Source organism: Hirundo rustica, chromosome 3 (assembly GCF_015227805.2).
Source record: "Hirundo rustica isolate bHirRus1 chromosome 3, bHirRus1.pri.v3, whole genome shotgun sequence".
In the NCBI taxonomy this organism is placed as follows: Eukaryota; Metazoa; Chordata; class Aves; order Passeriformes; family Hirundinidae; genus Hirundo; species Hirundo rustica.
The window spans coordinates 5,951,347-5,966,544 of NC_053452.1; the positions used below are offsets into that span (position 1 = coordinate 5,951,347).

Here is a 15,198-nt window from a genome sequence, read left to right on the forward strand (position 1 = left end):
TCATAACATGATTATTACAGTAGAATAATTTTATTAGTATTTGTTCTGTGATAGCAATTAACTTCCAGTTCTGAATGAACAAATGATGAAGTCCAGTGCTAGATCAGCAGGATTAAGTTTTAGCTGGAGGGGGGAAAGTCTGTGTTTTCCTAAGATGTGCATGTGTTTCTAGGAGCTGGAAGTGCTCACAGGACTTTGGGGCCTTAGCTCCACTTTCTTTCCATTGCCTCAAAATAATTTTTTAATATATAAAGAATTCACACATTGTGGGTGAACTCTTTCACTTATCTCTGATCATCTGTGGTTATAAAAGACTTCAGCACTTACTGGTACTCTCTAAGTGTGATTTCAAGGACCTGAAAGTTGAACTTCGACAATTTGTGGATAAATAAATAGATGGAGGCATAAATCTTTACTTTTAAAATAAGTTTTTGTTTGTCATTCTTCCATGAAACAATTTAATAGAATATGCCATGTACTTCCCAATAAGCCCTGTGCTACGCTAGGAGTCATTATTATTTTTCTGCATTGGGTTTTCTCCCCACTTTCTGGTATGATATAGTTTAAGAATCCTGGGTATTTTAACCCAGACATTTTTTAATCTCTTCAATAAAATGAGAACAATGAATGCTTGTAAATGGGATGTGCATTCAATATAAAAGTCAATCCAATATATATTTATGTTCCCATGTGTTGTTTAAAAAACTCAGAGAAAAAGGAGAAAGGTTATAGATCATAAAATGATTGATGGAAAGCAGCCAAAAACTTCAGCCAGATTAGCCTAATATTTACAATATACACACAACAGTCAATCAGAAAGTTAGGAAGGAACTGAACATTGCAGGAGAATTCAGAGCATCATTGTACAGATGAATTGCCTCCTAGCCCTCAGCACAACTGTGTGGTTACACAGTGATGCTTATGTGATGGCAAAAGTGTTCTGGTACAGTCAAATGAAAATTAAATTATGACTTAATAAGAAGAAAACCAATTAGAAACAAAGGTAACTCACAAAGGCAGGAACATTATGCAACACAGTTAACAAATTAAGAAGGCTGACCTTGTTGGAATCATTGCTAAAACTCCCCAGCAGGCAAATTTAACTGTGTGCATCAGACTACCGTTTCCCCGAAGCCCTCCTGGAGCATCAGAAACTAGCATGATTCCCAAGGAGTTCTCTAATCATGTAACTTGCCTGGGTGCTGTTCAGCATAAGCGCTGTTTAGAGAACAAAGGATATCATTCTATACAAAGCAGAACGCCATTTGTCTTATTTTGTAAGGTTCCTGCTGAAGTCCTGGCTCTGGAGTTAGCGCAGTCAAAATCAATTCTCACCTCCATTCATCGTGCCTCGGGGATGAATGGATGCAGCCTGCGCGCCACATCCATAAGAGCCGCTTCCATTATTCTCCAATCCCCCCAAAACAAGTATAATTCAATTGATTTTCCCTACGCTTCCGAGAAGGTTACAAAGGACAAAGCTGTTGTCCTAGGTTACAATGTAAAATGTGCCCAAAGTATGTATTCTATCACCATCTACATGAAATGTTGTTGTGCACCACTGTTTCCCGTGCCCCTTCCCTCCAGACTATCTTCTGTTAATGGCCCATCAATACCGTCCTGCATGACTCATAGATAACTCTCCCCAGGAGCTATCTCTGTTTAATAGGCAATCAAGGACCCATTGCAAAACTGATAAAATGATATCAGTCCATTGTGAGATGCTCCGCCCAGGGGGAGGAGCCAAGCATTCCCACCTGGATATAATCGGGGCCTTGGGACAGCACAGGCAGCCTTACCCACTGGACTCCCAGAGGACAAGAGCTACCAGACCTTTCTGCAAGAACACTGCTTCAACAAGACCACTTCATCTGGACTGCCACCACCACGGTTTCAGGTTGTATTCTGACTCTGTCAGTGATCTTTTGTACCATTGCATGTGTTTTATTTTATTTTACTTTTTTTTCCTCTCCTATTAAATTGTTTTTTCTGACTTGGAGTCTCTCGCTGGTTTTGCCTTCAAGCCAGCACATATATTTTGGCGCCCAACGTGGGGCAGGAGGTACTGAGAAAAGTCAGAATTACAATTTTGTAGTGAGGAAAAAAGAAACAGCTCTCCGCTATGATGCTCAACATGCTTTCATATATCTTATACCTAGCTCTCTACATTTTCCCACACATGGGGCAGTATTTGCCGGTCTTAATGCTCATGTGTAGACCAGGGTATGGTACCAGAATTGCTGTATTGGTCTATTATGTTTATTGTATGATAACCTCTGAGGCAATGAGCATCATTCGGAATATATACTCTATTTTGTGTTCTTGTCCTGGTCCAGAATGCTACATCTGGGCTCTCAATAATCGCACCCAGCCCCTGTGGGGAGGGGTAAAGAATGATTTTTTCCAGTCTTTTAGGTATGGCACAGCAGTTTTCAAAAGTATTGAGTTCTCTCTAAGTGCCAAGGACAGCATAATATTGTTGTTAGTTCTGATTTGCCTTCTCTGCACGGCCTGCACCATGTTTAGAAATCAAACACTACATGGGGTGGTGCAGCGTCTCCTTGAGGAGGAGGGAAAAAGAAACAAATGCAAAACAACGGCATCTGTGTCTACACAAACTGTCGTAGAGGAAACAGGAACCGCATCTATGCAGACTGTCACAGAAGAGAAAAGAACCAAAAACAAGGCAACAGTTTCTGCATCTACTCAGACCATCACAGAAGAGAAAGGAACCAAAAACAAAGCAACAGTTTCTGCATCTACTCAGACCATCACAGAGGAGAAAGGAACCAAAAACAAAGCAACAGTGTCAGTGTCTACACAAGCTGTCACAGAGGAGAAAGAAACCAAAAGTGCCATCAGCATCTCCACACAAACTGTCACCGAAGCAGAACAAGCTAAACCAGTGGCAGTTGCCCCTGTTCAGAAGAAGAAATCAAAGAGCAAATCAGTCCGCATAATGACTGATGAGGATGTGGCAGGACCTTCGCACCCAGCAGAAGAGACAGAGCCAGAGATCATCACCCGCTCTCTATCCCTGGGTGAACTGCGTGACCTGCGGAGGGAATTCACCCGCCAGACAAACGAGTCCATCCTAACCTGGCTGCTCCGCATCTGGGACGCTGCAGCCAATGACACCATTCTGGATGGAAGTGAGGCCAGGCAACTGGGATCGCTGTCTCGGGATGTGGTCATTGACCAGGGGATCGGGAGAACCCAACAAACTCTCAGCCTCTGGCGGCGACTGCTAACAAGTGTGAGGGACAGATACCTTTGTAAAGAAGACCTCCAGGTGCACCAAGGAAAATGGAGCACAATGGAACAAGGTACCCGATGCCTGAGGGAATTGGCTGTGCTGGAGATCATTTTCTCAGAAGACGAGAGATTTCCTAAAAGCCCAGATGATGTCCAGTGCACATCGCAGATGTGGTTGAGATTTGCACGGCTTGGACCAGAGATGTACTCCCGTTACCTGGCAACGCTGCAATGGAGGGAAGGTGAGGACAAGGTGGGCGTCTTGGTCAATAAACTAAGAATTTACGAGGATACTGTCACCGCCCCATTTCGTACCCATGTCTCATCCGTGGAAACAAGGCTGGCTGAGCAAGTCCGGAGCTTGATTGAAGAGGGCCATCAGAAACTAAAAAAGGAACTTAAGGAAGAAATTTACCACATCTCGCCAGAACCAACAAGAGTCTCTGCCATTAGGAGCAGGTACCCACCAGCCAGGGAGAGAGCATACACTCCACGGGGTAACCTCTGGTCTTTTCTTCGGGAACATGGAGAAGACATGAGGAATTGGGATGGAAAACCCACCTCCTCCTTAGCAGCCCGGGTACGTGAACTGAAGAGAGAGACACCTACCACGAAGAGCTCATCTAGAGCCAACATTGCTCCAGTCTCAAAGGCACAGACCCCCAGACAGTATAAGAAGAATGATATGACTGATCCACTTGAAGGGACCTCAGGAACATATTTACAGGAAGAAAGCAACGTGTACCATGACCAGGAATAGGGGGGCCCTGCCTCTAGCCAGGTAGAGGAAAGGGACAATCGGATCTATTGGACTGTGTGGATCCGATGGCCTGGCACATCTGACCCACAAAAATATACGGCTTTGGTTGACACTGGTGCCCAATGTACCCTGATGCCATCAAGGTATGTAGGAACAGAATCCATTTCTATTTCTGGAGTGACAGGAGGGTCCCAGCAGCTGACTGTATTGGAGGCCGAAGTGAGTTTAACCGGGAATGGATGGCAAAAACACCCCATCGTGACTAGCCCAGAGGCCCCATGCATCCTTGGCATAGACTACCTCAGAAATGGATACTTCAAAGATCCAAAAGGATATCGCTGGGCTTTTGAGATAGCTGCTGTAGAGACAGAAGACATCAGACAACTGAGTACCTTGCCTGGTCTCTCAGATGACTCCTGTGCTGTGGGACTACTAAGAGTTGAAGAACAACAGGTACCAATCGCCACAACAACAGTACACCGACGGCAATACCGCACCGACAGAGACTCTGTGACTCCTATCCATGAGATGATTCGGAAACTGGAGAGCCAAGGGGTGGTCAGCAAGGCTCGTTCACCTTTCAACAGCCCTATATGGCCAGTGCGTAAGTCCAGTGGAGAATGGAGACTGACTGTAGATTACCGTGCTCTGAATGAAGTCACCCCACCACTAAGTGCTGCTGTGCCAGACATGTTGGAGCTTCAGTACGAGCTAGAGTCCAAGGCAGCAAAGTGGTATGCGACCATTGATATTGCCAATGCCTTCTTCTCCATTCCTTTGGCAGCAGAGTGCAGGGCCCAGTTTGCCTTCACCTGGAAGGGCATACAGTACACCTGGAACCGACTGCCCCAGGGGTGGAAACACAGCCCCACCATCTGCCATGGACTGATCCAGACTGCACTGGAAAAAGGTGAAGCTCCTGAACATTTACAGTACATTGATGACATCATTGTATGGGGGAACACAGCAGGGGAAGTCTTTGAGAAAGGAGAAAAGATCATCCAGATTCTGCTGAAAGCTGGTTTTGCCATTAAGCGAAGTAAAGTGAAGGGACCGGCCCAAGAAATCCAGTTCCTGGGAGTAAAGTGGCAAGATGGACGGCGGCAGATTCCCACTGAGGTCATCAATAAGATCATCGCCATGTCCCCACCGACCAGCAAGAAGGAGACACAAGCTTTCCTAGGCGCCATAGGTTTCTGGAGGATGCACATTCCTGAGTACAGCCAGATTGTGAGCCCTCTCTACCTGGTCACCCGCAAGAAGAACGATTTCCACTGGGGCCCTGAACAGCAGCAAGCCTTTGCCCAGATCAAGCAGGAGATCGCTCATGCGGTAGCCCTTGGCCCAGTGAGGACGGGACCAGAGGTGAAGAACGTGCTCTACTCAGCAGCCGGGAACAATGGCCTGTCTTGGAGTCTTTGGCAGAAGGTGCCTGGGGAGACTCGGGGCCGACCACTGGGATTCTGGAGCCGAAGCTACAGAGGATCTGAAGCCAACTACACTCCCACAGAGAAGGAAATCTTAGCCGCCTATGAAGGACTTCAAGCTGCCTCAGAAGTAATTGGCACTGAAACGCAGCTGCTTTTGGCACCTCGACTACCAGTGCTGGGATGGATGTTCAAGGGAAAGGTTCCTTCCACGCATCATGCCACTGACACCACATGGAGCAAATGGATTGCCCTCATCACACAGCGCGCCCGTATTGGAAACCCGAATCGCCCTAGGATTCTAGAAATTATAACTAACTGGCCTGAAGGTGAGACTTTTGGACTATCTTTTGAAGAAGAGGAAGAACAAGTGACACGTGCCGAGGAAGCCCCACCGTATAACGAGCTACCGGAGACTGAAAGACAATATGCCCTTTTCACTGACGGTTCCTGTCGAATTGTAGGCGCTAACCGGAAATGGAAGGCTGCAGTATGGAGCCCCACACGACGAGTTGCACAAGCTACTGAAGGACAAAGTGGATCAAGTCAAATTGCAGAACTTAAAGCCATCCAGCTAGCTTTAGATATTGCCGAACGAGAGAAGTGGCCAAGACTCTATCTCTACACCGACTCGTGGATGGTAGCTAATGCTCTGTGGGGATGGCTGAACCGCTGGAAAAAGGCCAATTGGCAGCGCAGAGAGAAACCCATCTGGGCTGCTGAGATTTGGCAAGACATCGCCGCCCGAGTAGAGAAGCTGACCGTTAAGGTTCGACACGTGGACGCACATGTGTCCAAGAGTCAGGCTAATGAAGAGCATCACAACAACGAGCAGGTGGACAAAGCCGCCAAGGTGAAAGTATCACAGGTGGATCTAGACTGGCAACACAAGGGAGAAGTATTCTTAGCCCGTTGGGCCCATGATGCGTCTGGTCATCAGGGGAGAGATGCAACATACCGATGGGCCCGTGACCGAGGGGTGGACCTTACTATGGACAACATCTCACAGGTCATCCACAACTGTGAGACCTGCGCTGCAATCAAACAGGCCAAGCGGGTAAAGCCTCTGTGGTACGGTGGACGATGGTTGAAGTACAGGTATGGGGAGGCCTGGCAGATTGACTACATCACCCTTCCCCAAACCCGCCAAGGCAAGCGCTATGTGCTAACTATGGTGGAAGCCACCACTGGATGGTTAGAGACCTACCCTGTACCTCATGCTACTGCTCGGAATACTATCTTAGGCCTTGAAAAGCAGGTCTTGTGGAGACATGGCACTCCTGAGAGAATCGAGTCAGACAATGGGACCCATTTCAAGAACGGCCTTATAAACACCTGGGCTAGAGAACATGGCATTGAATGGATATATCACATCCCTTATCATGCACCAGCTGCCGGGAAAGTTGAACGGTGCAATGGGTTACTTAAGACTACCCTGAAGGCGCTCGGTGGGGGGACTTTCAAAAATTGGGAACTGAACTTAGCAAAGGCCACCTGGATGGTCAACACTCGAGGGTCAATCAATCGAGCTAGTCCTGCCCAGTCTGAACCCTTGCACACAGTGGATGGAGATAAAGTCCCTGTGGTACACATGAAAGGCATCTTAGGAAAAACTGTTTGGATTAATCCCACATCAAGCAAAGGCAGACCCATCCGTGGGATTGTTTTTGCTCAAGGACCTGGTTCCACTTGGTGGGTAATGCAGAAAGATGGGGAAACCCGTTGTGTACCACAGGGAGACCTAATTTTAAGTGAGAACTGAGTGTAGGGTTTCATTCTGTATATGTGTATATTTATCTATCTAGCTGTAAGAATGTATTAATTTAGGTATAATGTAGATGGTCATAGAATAAGGGGTGGATTATGTCCTAGGTTACAATGTAAAATGTGCCCAAAGTATGTATTCTATCACCATCTACATGAAATGTTGTTGTGCACCACTGTTTCCCGTGCCCCCTCCCTCCAGACTATCTTCTGTTAATGGCCCATCAATACCGTCCTGCATGACTCATAGATAACTCTCCCCAGGAGCTATCTCTGTTTAATAGGCAATCAAGGACCCATTGCAAAACTGATAAAATGATATCAGTCCATTGTGAGATGCTCCGCCCAGGGGGAGGAGCCAAGCATTCCCACCTGGATATAATCGGGGCCTTGGGACAGCACAGGCAGCCTTACCCACTGGACTCCCAGAGGACAAGAGCTACCAGACCTTTCTGCAAGAACACTGCTTCAACAAGACCACTTCATCTGGACTGCCACCACCACGGTTTCAGGTTGTATTCTGACTCTGTCAGTGATCTTTTGTACCATTGCATGTGTTTTATTTTATTTTACTTTTTTTTCCTCTCCTATTAAATTGTTTTTTCTGACTTGGAGTCTCTCGCTGGTTTTGCCTTCAAGCCAGCACAGCTGTGCAAAATGAAAGAGAGCAGCACCCTCCTGGCAGAGCTCCAAAAGCAGCAGGACTGGGGAGCAGCTTGAGTTAACAGAGGGTGCTCACACACAGGGTCTCTGGAGCATGGGGGCTGTAAAGATCTCTCTTCCTAAAATTCTGGCAGGTGCAATGCCAAAGGAACATGCCTTTAGTTTTGTAGCCTTTGCCCAGTTATGACAATGCTGACTTCCTTTACTTCTGTGATTTTATAATTTGATAGTTTGTAACTCGATGGGTCCACAATCCATAGTGGACTTCTTCAGGAGTCACTTTCTTTATTTTGCTCAGCATAAGATGCTCCTAAAGGTACAAGGAGCTCTTCAGAGCAAGACCCCAGCATCCTCCTATTTTTACCATCTTACTGGAAACAACAAACATTTTCTAGAACAGAATTTTGTCATCAGATCTAATGAGATCACCAGAAAATATCAAGCTATGGGGAAAACACCATGATTATTATTTTTTTAAAAATTATTTTTATTTTCCTATCAAGAGCGCCCAAATGAAATGCTTAATTTCAAAGCCTGGATTTGAAAATGCTTTGCTTTGTTCTTTATTTAAAATGTAAGAGCACTGCTCTCTGGGGGATAAAGCCCCAAACCAAACACAAAACTTTCTGTTCTAAATCACGTTTCGCTTTAGATTTCAGCATTTACCACATATGGGACAGAACACCATTTTTATTCTGATCTACATGACAGGCTGTCATCAGAACATGAATACATCCACATGGACCTCATCGACTGTATGTACAAGGACTACGTGTTCCCAAAAATTCTGCTTATTCAGTCACAATATAAAAATAGAAAAGAAAGAGCCATTGCCTGCCTTTCACAGAGTTTTATGTAAGCTGTCATAAAGTTTCTGATGTTTTTCAGATAAAGGATTTCATAACTACAGTGAACAACAGGAGACAAATACATTGACCTGGGAATATACAGATCCAACAATTTCAGTGGAACAACAGTATGGGCTTCTTGGACCACTTCTCTGATAGATCCTCTTAGCCCTTCAGTTCCAAGGTCTGCAAGGCTTAAGGGATTTAACCTGCAACATTTATAGGTGGACTTAGTCTCATATACCTTGAACTCAGTTAGAAAAACACACCAAAAAAAATTATCTCACTTCATTTTAGATCGTATCACACCAGCTGAAGACAACACTGGCCTCCTATTTAGCTTCTTAGGTTGGACTCTGATGATCTCCAAGGTCTCTGACAACCCAGCTGATTCTGACTCTTCCTTTAAAAGCAGCTTAATGCTGTGGACAAAGTTTTGGTCTGGTAAGCACCTATGGATTTATTCTTTTCAAGTTTTCTGGCCTAGGTTAGAAGCCACAATATTCCGCAGTATGCAATGCTGGGTTTCCTTCTGCCCTTCTGAAAGTGTAATTATGCAGAAACGAAATGCTAAGAAAAAAAGAAAACACTGATAGCTCATCAGGCACATAGGCTGATACTCCTCTGACATTTAATTCCTGTCCTCCCTTTGTGAAATCAGCACACTCTCAAATTAAGTTAGACCTGAAAGTGTCCTAGTCTGGTAAGTGAAGAGAGCACAAATGCTCCAGGCTCAGGATGTCCCTCTCCTGCTGAGGAAAAGACCCAAAGAAGCATATGGAGGGTGCACTCTCATTGGAAGCCAAAACTCAGCCTCCTCATTTTCCATATTTGTTTCAAAGCTTTTCCTAATCCATATTTCTGCAAATATATATATATTCTTTCCCAACAGAAACTCCAGCTTGGGGGTGTGCGTGAAAAGATGATATAACGTTTCACAGGTGTTAGCAAAATAATTCTACAGATGACACTGGTAAGAAACCAAATGTTTCCTTGATGTTTTGATGAGTCCCTATCTCCAGCAGAGGTAGGACCCTCATTATTTGAGTATGACCCATCTGGATTTTAAAAAGACAGAGTTAAACATTTTATAACCTTTCAAAGAAAAAAAAAAAAAAAAAAAAAAAAAAAAAAAAAAAAAAAAAAAAAAAAAAAAAAAAAGGATGGAGCTGAAAATTAAAAGAGAGCCTGAGCTCCCCTATGAAGGAGCTGTAGTAACAAGTCAGAGGCACAGTTGTCCAAACCATGGAGAGGGGAGGAGAGAATTGGCCCTTTAGAAGGGGCCCTTCCTAAAGGCTCCCTGAAACAACACGAGCTCTTCAGACAAACAACATGCAGTGAGACAAGGGCTAAGTTCACAACTACTTACATATTTTATATCGAGTCATAATTAGCTGCAATATATATACACTTCACTTTAAGCCAGCTATGAAGAGATGAGTAAGTGCCAGGGACTGCCATCTGCTCCCTAAGCCATAATTAACCGCCTGATTACGAAATACATATATATTTATCTAATTAGTTTTAATAGCCCTGCTTTAGCTGGCTCTGCTCCAAAAATCAGGTGAAAAATCACATCCTGCTTCTCGCTGGAGAGAGAGAGAGAGAGAGAGAGGCTGGAGACACGGACAGTTCTCGCAGGGGGCTCCTCCAGAGGCCAGCACGGCTCCAGGGGGAGGGCAGGAAGGGTGAGGAGGGACACCCAAAGCAGGGAGCTGCTGGAAGGTTGAAGAGCACAACACCCAGGGCATTGCTAAGCCAGCCCCTCTCTGCCTGTGCCAGCACGGGCCATGACTCAAAGCTTGCCTTGGGTCTCGTGGGTGGTGGTCAGATGGTGAGAAACCAGGGAGACGAGGGCAAGGACAAGCGTAACCGTGCCCTGCCATGAGGGGACACCAACCAAATGCTGCTGCTTCCAACAGAGATCACTGATTATTTGAGCCCATGTAATTCTACTGGCAACAAGGTCCAGAAAGACTTTATACGGAGATGGGGATATTTTGCTAATTAATTCAGGGAGAAAAAAGAAATTCTTTTAATATGTGTTTTTTATTTTCCCAGTTCTCTCTGCAGTATAACCAGCGTTGCATCCACTGTTAATTTCTGGGTGAGCAGCGTCAAGGCTTTGCCACAGGTCAGATTTTATCATAAATTCCACATTTTGATTGCAACTCTGACACTTCCTGCAGCATAAACACATTTAGGACCAGATTTTAAAAGCGTTTCAGATGCCAAAGGGTGCATTTGACATCGATTTCCAGGGAAGCCAGGAATCCAAATGCATCAAAATCCAGTCATTCAGCCCAGCCCCAGTGAATCACTCTCTGTTTCCAAGGGCTGCAGACTAGCTCAATTTTGACTTCAGATTAGGAAGCCCTGTTGTTATAGAAAGCATGGGACTTCTCACAGCAATCCACCCATGGAAAATCTCCACAGAAAGAATAAAAAAGGATGGCCTACAACTTCTCCATCCCTCTTTACACACCTTGTGATTTTGCAGGACCTGTCTGTCAGGTTCTCTCCTGAACACTAACAGCTCACATTATTTACATCTCCTCTGGATATCTATTTTAAAGCCTGTGCTTCCTTCCTGGAAGCAGAGAGATTCGATCCCTGAGTTAGGATATTAATGGGAAGCCCCCACAAGGTGCCCTGCTATTGAACCAGACCTTTGGTAATTGGAGTTCATTCCCACAGGGAACACCCGTCCACTGGGCCAAGCTGCTGCAGCAGCCTTCCCTTTCCACAGCTGGGATTCCTGCTCAGCTCTGCCTCCCCCCATACATTATAGCTGCTTTTGCACCACCACGCTGAGGCCATCAGACCCATCAAGCGCTCCTGTGACATTTCCACAGGAGAAAAGCCCATCATCCCAGACAAGGGTTTCACCAAATCCATCATCAAAGCCTGGTGAATGAAGTGTGACAGACTCATTCTCGCTCAGTGCCCGTGGTGGTGCCAGGTGACAGCAGTGATGCTGATGTGGCTGTCCCACAGCAGAGCAGGTACATTAATTTAGTGACACATCCTCCCGTCTCCGTTCCTCGGCTTTCTCCACGGCTCCCACGGGGTAACTAGCTGTGGATGCCATTCCTTCCAGCCTGCAGGGTTAGAAAAAAATACTCTCACAAGTCCCTTCATTTCCACGGATGGGCTGAGATCCCTTGTGCCCCAGAGAGCCGTACCTTTGCATGTCGGTGAGAAGATGGAAAAATGCTGCCTGCAGTTCCCTTGTGTTTCTGGGGAGCTGCAGTTCCCTTGCAGGTCTGGAAGAAGCATTATTGCTCTGCCACTGGGATTACAAGCTGCACAAAGCTGCTGTATTGCAAGTGATGAGTGGGAGGAGGAGATCACAGCTCTTTTTTGGATGAGAGGAAGGGATGTAATTTTTCAAATGGGACCAATAAACTGAGACGTCTCCCCTCAGAGCCTGTTTCTTGAACACTGCTTGCAGCCTCTCCCAGCCTCATAACAAGACAACAGCTGATCAAATAAGAGAATACAAATTTCTGTTGTTCAAGTAAATAACCTGAAACTAACTTAATTCTTACCTTTCTCACAGAACCCACCGGCGATTGGCTAAGCAAGACAGTTTTATCCTACAACATTAAGATATTTAGCAAGTTAAAAAAAAAAAAAAAAATTACAGAAAATCCACACCCTCACTCTGGCCAGGGTCTCTGCATAAGAAACATGCAGAGCCCCTTTCCTTCAGCTGCTAGCATCCTGTTCCCCATTCTTACTGTTATTCATGAAATTAGAATATCTTTCAAAGAACATTACCCGAGGCAACTTTACTACTCTATTAGAGCTTTGTTTCTGCCAGTCCCTACGCCTGACTCCTGATAGCCTCTCTCCAGAAAAACATTTCTGTATATCCTTCTGTAGCCAAGGGAACATCTTAGTGGCTTCCTGGGAACGTCTCACACATTGGGATTTAGCAGTGCACTGCTGAATCAGGGCCTACCACTTATCTGTCCAATTAACAGCATTGGGCTCCTTAATTACAAGCAAACCCAGGCAGATATTTTATGCCATTTGCTGGAGAGATTTTTGTACGTTCTGTGACAACAGTTATCAACATTTTCTTGAAAATTTGCACACACACACATATATACATACATAAATTATTAAAATCTCCTTCCATTTTCAGAAACCATTTTCTGGCCTCATAATATCAGAGGTTACAATTTATAGGATACAGGGGTCTCACCCTGAACTTGTGACAGGTCCACTCTTCACAGTCAACTTGAATAAAATGGAAACAGCTTCCTCACGATGGCACGGGAAGGAGCCCCCGTAAATTTACATTTTATCAGAGATTTCAGTGATGTTGGCCACTGAAGCATGCAGGGTTCACATGCTTCTTGCTGCTGCCTCTACAAATGGGCAGAGCCAAAGCTGTGTGTTCCCATGATCCCAAAAAACAAGCTTTTGTGGGGGTGAAAAATACAGGGGTTCCCTCTGCATGCCCTGGCAGTGAGTTACTCTGCCTTCTCTGCCAGAGTGGATGGAATCCTCTCCTTTCCACCACTCATTTTGCCATGTGACCTGTGAACATGAACCTGTGACCTGCTGTACAAAGCCATGTCACCTTTAGAAAGGCCAGACGTTCCTCCCAGTGCTGACCAAAGTGAAACACTCCCATTTGCCCATTTTGAAACAGACCTAAGCACACATTTGCTGAGGGAGAGAACCCAACCCTCCTTTACATGCAAATACCCAAATAAAATACTTCCTCCCCAGTGAGGTTTTTTTACTGAAAGTCATCTCTTCTCTAAATTGAAAAGACCAGAGCGGGTAGAAGCACCGACATTTACATAACCAGAGCAATAACAAGCTAACAATACATTAATTGCAACAATCTCTGAGCTTGGCCATGCTTGGAAAGAGGTCACTGAGTGTCCTAGGGTAACTTTATGATGCTTGTATCCCCAATTGTCTGTTCTGTTTGTGCTGTATATTGAGTCCTGTGCCTTTAAGACTAGTTCTAAGAGCAAGGAGAAGCGTGGAGTTTGTTTTGAGAAAACTGCCTGACTCCTACACATTCTTCTGCTCCAGACAGTGTGTTCAGCAGAGGCTTGGAGAGACTGCAGGACAGAGATTTTTTTGCTTTTAGTTAGTTTCAGCTAGCTAGGGCAGAGAAGTTCCCTGGACTAGCTTTTTTTTTTTTTTTTTTTTTTCCCTTTTTCTTGGAACTGTTTAAACCTGCTCTGGACTGAAAACCCAGGGGAGCACTGGGGGCTGCACCTGCGGCCCACCGGGGCCTGGACCTCGGCATTTTCCAGCAGCACTGGAGGGACTGGGACTGAGGAGAGGCACTGAGAGAGAGCCGAGCTACAGCCACGGCAAGGACTTTCTCAATTTGCCATCTCACTCCAGAAGGAGAGGTTTTATTGTTCCATATTATTCATTCTTTATACTTGTATGCACTTCATTTGTTTAGTAAAATAGTTTTTTCCACTTTTCTCCAAAGAAGTTTTTTTACCGGACCGGCTGGAAGGAGGAGCTACTTGGGTTTGCTTCCTTAGAAGAATCCTATACAGGGGTTTTCTCCCAAATTTGTCCCAAACCAGGACACTGAGATGGCAAGAGCAGGCACCATCTCTCTCTTTCCACCTGCTGAAACAGCTCTGCATGAGAAAGAGAAAAGGAGAAAATGCCTACCAACACCTTCACCACAGCCCAGTGCTGGGCTGATTTTCAGTCAGCTTCTTGTCACCTCTTTAACCCAGAACCTGGCTTCTTGACAGTGGGCAATGAGAGCCTAAGTGCTCTCAGAGAGCTCTCCTAGCAATAGTCTTTCCTTAGTCAAAAATCTGATGACAGTGTGATGCCTTTAGGTGTCCACATCCCACTTTTCTCACTGATGGAGCACTTCTCTGGCAGGACTGAACCGGGGCAAGCAGCTCTGATCTGTGTGGCAGTGGGCACTGCAATAAGGCTTAGTAAAAAGCAGGAGATGTTAAGTAAATTCGATGCAGTATTTTATGCCCTGAACCTATTAATGAGCCACAGTTAAAAGCCTGAGACATTTTCTGGGGCAGAACTGATGAACCAAGGCAGGTTCAGCTGCTTGAAGCTGTGTGGGCACGAGGGCGTCACACACTGCGCTACAGGCAGCAGACTTGCTGGGAAGCTGTGGTTGTTCCTAAAATCTGAGGCAAAGGCTAAAACTAGGAACGACTGATGAAAATTAGTTGCCCTTGCTCCACAATCGTGAACAGCTCTCACTTGCTCGAGGGAAAGACCGGGTGAACACAGCAGCCCCGGTGCTGCTAAAGCTCAGCACCACACGAACTCCTTTTAGACCCTTTGAAAGTGGCTCAAGGCTCAGCAGGAGGAAGGGAAAAGTATATTTGATGGCTGGGGCAGAGAGACTGGCGGGAAGCCACATGCCCTATTTGCTGAGCAATTCCATCGGTGCTACCACGGCAGTAAAATTGGGAGCGCAGCAGTAAGAACGAGCTGGGATTTGTGT

General features: G+C 45.6%; 1 long non-coding RNA gene across 1 annotated transcript; it reads right to left on the reverse strand.

The window, feature by feature from the left end:
- Window positions 1-10,476: 10,476 nt before the first annotated feature.
- On the reverse strand, window positions 10,477-12,310 carry LOC131378511 (uncharacterized). Its single transcript, XR_009207639.1, has 3 exons — window positions 12,269-12,310; window positions 11,903-12,182; window positions 10,477-11,818 (listed from the first exon to the last, which is right to left on the reverse strand). It is a non-coding gene; the product is annotated as an uncharacterized LOC131378511 (long non-coding RNA).
- Between the last annotated feature and the right edge of the window lie 2,888 nt (window positions 12,311-15,198).